This window comes from Penaeus monodon, chromosome 18 (assembly GCF_015228065.2).
Source record: "Penaeus monodon isolate SGIC_2016 chromosome 18, NSTDA_Pmon_1, whole genome shotgun sequence".
Lineage (NCBI taxonomy): Eukaryota > Metazoa > Arthropoda > Malacostraca > Decapoda > Penaeidae > Penaeus > Penaeus monodon.
The window spans coordinates 36,025,077-36,031,736 of NC_051403.1; the positions used below are offsets into that span (position 1 = coordinate 36,025,077).

General features: G+C 34.5%; 1 pseudogene; it reads right to left on the minus strand.

The window, feature by feature from the left end:
- Positions 1-601: 601 nt before the first annotated feature.
- Positions 602-6,435, minus strand: LOC119584736 (annotated as a pseudogene).
- Between the last annotated feature and the right edge of the window lie 225 nt (positions 6,436-6,660).

A 6,660-nucleotide genomic window follows, 5' to 3' on the forward strand; every position in this document is an offset into this window, starting at 1 on the left:
TCCACATCAATAATTGTTTATTGTGGAGTCTTACAGGAATCTCAGTATTGTTTGGCCCTTATAAGAAATTATGCAAATGTAATTTTTTATCATTATTGTTTATGAAATCATTTGTAGTAGTTTTCTTATTAGCAATTTTTTAAATCACAAGAAAAGACATGCTACTTAAAGTTCACAAAGTGCCAAGGAGAACAGACTTTCAAAAAAACAAGAGACAAAGATGAAATATCTGGTTTTCCTGTTTTACATAGTTGAATAACAAACAGTTCCTGCGGATACCTAACACAGTTGGCAATATAGTACACTTTTAAAGAAAGAAAAAGACAAGTATGGCAGATAAATTTTTTGCAAATCTTTTCTCTCTCTTTAAGTACTAATTTGTGTTTGTGCATCAAATTATTGTACTCTGCGAATATCAAAAGACGGATAATAATAGAGAAATATCAAGTGTAATAGACATCATCATTTGTAATTTCTTCTATGAGAATTTTCACATAACGCCTTTATTTTTAGTGAACATAAACATTAAAGTTTATGCTTTCATAACTACATAAATATAGACAAATTGTACTTTTTGGAACGTCACATCGAAAGTGAAGCACTAATGTCCATAAACTCTGTTCTGTAATTTCTCTTTGTAAAATTGTCCAACTCTCATCTCTGTTAGATTCTGTGTAACCAGTTCTTCATTTATAACCCAACTGACCTCTGTAATCTGTTAGATCCCAATAACAATGTCAAATATTCTTTTCTTTTTGGCTCTGATATTTCACTTTAGAAAGAATATAAAACTTGCAATGGCATGACTTTGCTACATCAAAGTCATAAACTTTAACAACTTTGTGGCAACCTTTCAAACAAAAAGACATTGTACATAACCATTGACACTACAATTTTCACTCTATTCGCAACATTGATAATTTTTCTTCCAACGTATGGCGTGTCAAACTTGAGAAAATATGAGCATTCATTACCCTATCAACCATTACAACAGTTTACAAACTGAAGTACAATAACACTCAAAGACAAATAAAGTTATATACAAATATATACTCAGATAGCTTATAGATATGATCGTTTATATATATAATTTATTTTCATAAACACCTAAGTTCACAGTACATCTAACCCTTGTATCAATAAAGAGAGATAGATGTATCGTATTGCACAATTTATTAGATTCTTTATATGTGTAAAGAAAAAAAAAAGCAACTGTGGAGCGGTATATTCTGAAATACATGAATAACGGATTCTATCTAGAGTTTAGTTCTTTCATTAACTAATGTAGATGAGACATCCTTTGCAAGTAACGACAAGAGCTTATAGATTTCTTAATTTTTTTATCCACGTTACCTCTGTTCTTGTCATAATTATTAACTCTACTCTTGTAAACCCATCTCTGTCTATGTAATGAGAAGTTTTGCTATATACGATATCAAAATCGAATCATGAAAATTGTCCTCACATTCTTAACCTCAGACTGAAATAGCTGAGTATTAGATATCAACATCACTAGAAATATCAATTGTGTGCATTATATTTGAGATGTTAATCTCTCGAGTAGAATAAGGTGCCTTTAAAAAAAGCATCTCAAATGAATCTTAAACTCAGTCCCTTTGAGATCATCTATAAAGCAGTACTAATCAGGAAGGTTGGCAATTATCTGTCTCATAATCTCATCATTTCTGAGATTAATTATCTTACCGATTCTCTATATATGCTGTTTATACACCAGAAATAAACCCTATTGATACTCTTTTTTTTAGTATCAAAAATATACTACCTTTTACCCAAGATTTTTAAATACATATGGATCTTATTTTGTTCAGTTATTTAAGATGAATATAAAGTTATAAGAAATTAGAGTAACACAATTATCACTCCTAAAAAAGAGTACATAAAAAAAACCTATTAATCTGAAGATTTCTATGACAATGTACACTACCCACTACCCAAATATGAAGTAAAAATAAGAATGAACTATGACAATATTATTCCAGGTTCTTTCTCTGGGAACCAACATCTGACACAATTTTTTGGAAAGAACACACCTTAAACTATGTTCTTTCATATACTATCTTTATTTAAATATACCCTACTACCTTTCAAATGGCCAGCAAATCAGAAGAAGTGAGCATACCTGACAGTGAAATATGCACTCATGTTGACATTTTCTCTGACAAATTTTTATGTCATTGATGACACAAACATGCATGCAAACACAGCATACCATAAAAAATTTCCTGCAACCACATCCAAAATTGGTAGAGAACTGCACTAATCATACAAACAGTCAACTGTAATGAAAACCTTTTTCAAATTACATCATCGTATCTATGTTCGCACCTTAAACACGATCACAATAGTTGACAGATGTGACACTTAAATGAAAAGAAGTGTACTAAATATCCAGGTTAAGAAAAAAACACCGAAAATTAGCCAACAGCCCGTACCATCATCCCGTGATACCAATGCTATGGAATTTGAGAACCACACTGACTATTGTTGAGAAAGGAGTGGAGGCAAGCTGAGTTGGTATCCGTCCAGGATACCAACATGGAAACAAAGTCTGCCTACTGTTCTGAAATATTAATTTATACCATCTCTTCAATAAAAACAACTTACTATATTGTAGCTGCATCATTCATATCCCCCTCGATTAAGTTTTGACTCTATATGGCAAAAAAAGAATATAAAGAAAAAAACAACAAAAAAAAAAAACAATTGATAATATATCTATATATATATAGTAAGGCGTATCACCGCGAGTGATACTGCATATTATATTATATATATTATTATATTATATAAAAATTATGCGCGTGTGTGTTTGTTGTGTTGTGTGTGTTTGGGTGTGGTGTGTGTGTGTGTTGTGTGGTGTAGTGTGTGGGTGTGTGTGTGTGTGTGTGTGTGTGTGTGTGTGTGTGTGTGTGTGTGTGTGTGTGTGGTAGTGTATGGTTGTGTATGTGTGGTGTGTATGTGTGTGTGTAATGTGTGTGTGTAATGTGTGTATCATACATACAATACCATACATCCATACATACAAACATACATACATATATACACACACACAAAACAAACACAACAACCTAACAAACCACCAAACAAACACCACACCCACACACAGCACCCACACACACACACACACACCAAACAACACGCACTACCACACACACACACACACATACCACACAAATTCCCAAGCAGTTTAATAATACTCAATACAAATTCTCTAAAACAATTAATCAATTGGCTCTGGACTCAACTACTCACAATGAGAATGATCAGCTTGTCAATAAATATAAATATGTTTGATGCTGGTGATCAAATGATGTGCTAAAACATTTAAATTTCATGAGATTTCCTACACTTGTATGATGAGATGACCGACTTATAATATCAAACTATCCAACTTATCACAGTTCCTATGATCCCGTACAGAGTCTTCGTGTTCAAAAATGCAGTGACATCACTATGAACTAATAACAATGCACATACATCAACAATCAACCCTGCACACACATGATGATCATAGGCGTACACACATTTAATCATGAGGGGTAAAGCATCTAGCAATACACCCAGTAGATAACACTAACTACGAAGCTGGAGGTCCAAGGTCCGGTATTTGACGCTATTGATCCATCTGATTTGAAGCGCTTCTTCCCATCGACAGATAATGAGTTCTGAAACGAGGCTAGTATCAGTTACGATAGTAAGATACATTTATTTTTTTATTTATTTTTTATTTTTTTTAGTACCCCCATGATTCATTACTCTTAATTAGTTTCCAATCATCTTTTTAAATTTAGGCTTGTCATGTTTCCTGATTACAGGACTTTTGGGAGAAACGGATATATAAACTATGTGGCATGCTAACTCTACAAAACATACCACACTAAAAGATAAAGGCAGAACCAAATGCGTGTAACACATAGATTCCACAATCTAAAACCTCTTTCACCACTTTTTCAGCACCACATTTAGTCACTACACCACTTCCGTCGTTGGTTTGTTCATCCTTCTTATGGGAGAGCATGGTGTTAGGCGTCCAATATTTGCTGGGTACCGGAGATGACAACAGCCATGGAATTAGATTCTGTTGCATGTCATCGTCCTCACCACTTCCCAACCCCAAAACTTGTTGCTGAAGCCATTGACAGTTCGAAACTGGTCAGCTGTCATGGCACTTCACATCCTCAAAGATGTCGTTGTAAGGATGTCTGGTCCAAGAGGGGTAAATGCATTAATTAATGGATTTATATTCAGTTGCGTGTTTCCCCCTCTTTGAGTAACAACTGCATCTTTCCCCTCAGGTTAAGTTTATAATTATTTACTTGTATTCACTTTCTTCCTAAATATTTATATAACCAACTTTCAAATCTTCAGTTCCTCTTCTTAGACCCACATATTGTTAAGATACTTCACTTGTCAAACATAAAAAATGTACTTCAATCTTTAAAAAAAATATATAATACGATTAATACCCTCACACTGCCTATATTCATAGAAACTATCTATACCTTTTGATTTCGTCAAAAAATTAACCCACCTCCCACCATGGATGGCTATGGCATTGCCATTATCCCAGAAAGAGTTTATTTCATTAACTGCTTTACACATAATGCTCTACAAGTACGAAGTCACTCCATACGCCAATTATGCGTACTACCTTCTCACCTGTTTTACTTTTTGCCTTGATTTCTGGAAATATTTTTTGGTATCTTATATTCTGTTAATTATGTTGATAAAAGTATTAAATACTATGAGGTCTACAGTAACATAACAGCATTGATATTGAGTGGCATTAGTAAAAAAAAAACATTATCCTGGACACTCAAAGGAAACGTGACTCATATGAGGTCTACTACTTGACTCCTTTATGGCTGAAGCACCTTGTGAGTACCTACTATGTAACTTTCGATGAACAATACTACAGTGAACGACTAACTTTCCTGGTTACATGTTGGTTAACTACAAGGCAAACGACAAACTACTTATATCCCATACTGTCAATAGCTATGGACCCTATCCTTGGCCTGTTCTGGGCACGTGTATATAAGGTTTACTGTCCCAGTCCTCTGAGCAGTCAAATCACATCATCGGGAGATATAAAACCTCATACGGATATTGCTTCAGGCCGTCGAGAGCCACCAACAGTTCATCAGCATTGCTCGGTTTAAAGCTTGCACCACTACCCTTAAAAAAACAATTCAGAAATGTTTAAAGAATATACAGAGAGTTACATTACATGTTTAGAGAAGATCACAGTTAGTGTAATCCATTATATAATTTTGAAAATTTTGATTTTATATCACTGTAGTCGGAAAGTAATGATACTTAACAGAATAAATAAAGAGGTCTGTACTACCGGCTTTTGCTTTTAAACTCTTTTCAACAAGGACATAAAAAATAAGAATAAATAAAATAAATAAATAATATAAAATTGGAATCAGCAAACAAGGGTTTTACTTTCTTCTAAATGGTTTCTATTACAGAGTAAGCAATTTACATTCTTCAACTATCTTTTTATAACAATAGACTATAGCTCTTTCATACATAAATACATTTGTAAAATCATATCTTCATAAATTGTCTGTACTATTTTAAGAAAACACAAACAGAAGGTGTATATATGCATCCCCCTCAAAGGCTAATCATTACCCTGCTTGCTCAACCCATAGCTGCATAGTCAATCATGCTGTCGCTCGTAATATTTGATGTATGTGTGTATATGAACATGGCTAAGTGCTGGACTCCTGTCTCTGTATGGAATGATAATTGGCCACTCGATGGCGTGCAAGCACTCGCTGGTCGAAACGACCTCCAGGTTCAAGCTCTGGCCTGCTCTTTTTCTTGCTCCTCTAGGTTTGGCACTGGACCGATAGTAATTTTGACAGAGCCGCACTGTGTGAGTGAAAGAATGGGTATTTGCAATTTGTTTGGAAAAAAAAAAAATAAATTGTATACTTAAATCTATCACTCCACTCTTGATCTGCAATACTTTTACACAAAAAAGTTCTATTGAAAAATACAATTATCATACCTAACTTAGGCGGACGGGGAGGACACAGAGCTTTTTCTTTGGCTCAACAGATACTCGCTTTGTTCCCCGGCAAACTCTACTGGTGCTGAATTTTAGTTCCTATTTTCCTACATCTTTGACAATTTGAGGTAATTTTCAAACAGTTTGGGCAAGTCTGATTTCATCACTAACCGTTCACTAATTACTTGGACGGTGCTTTGACTGACATTCATTTTTGTTGTTCGCATTCTGAGTTTTGAATATTTGCTGAATTCCCCTGATTGCAGCGACTCAATCTTAGACGGTTCTCAATTATGGCGCCCTGAGGCTGAGCCTGAACCCTGGTTTTTATCTTCTTTTCTTTTATACTGATTTTTCTTTTCTTTTTCCATCCCTCCTTTTCCGTCTTTTTCTTTATATTATTCTTTTTCTTTTTCTTTTTCTTCTTTCCTCCTCCTCCTCCTCCTCCTCCTCCCTCCTCCTCCTCCTTCCTCCTCCTCCTCCTCCTCCTCATCTCCTTCTTCATTTGACAAAGTTCTGTGTACTTTATCCACCATTTCCTTTTCATTTTGTTCACTCTATAATTCATTCTCATTGGTCTTTTCAAGAATGCACCTTCTCCTCTTCTGTTCCAC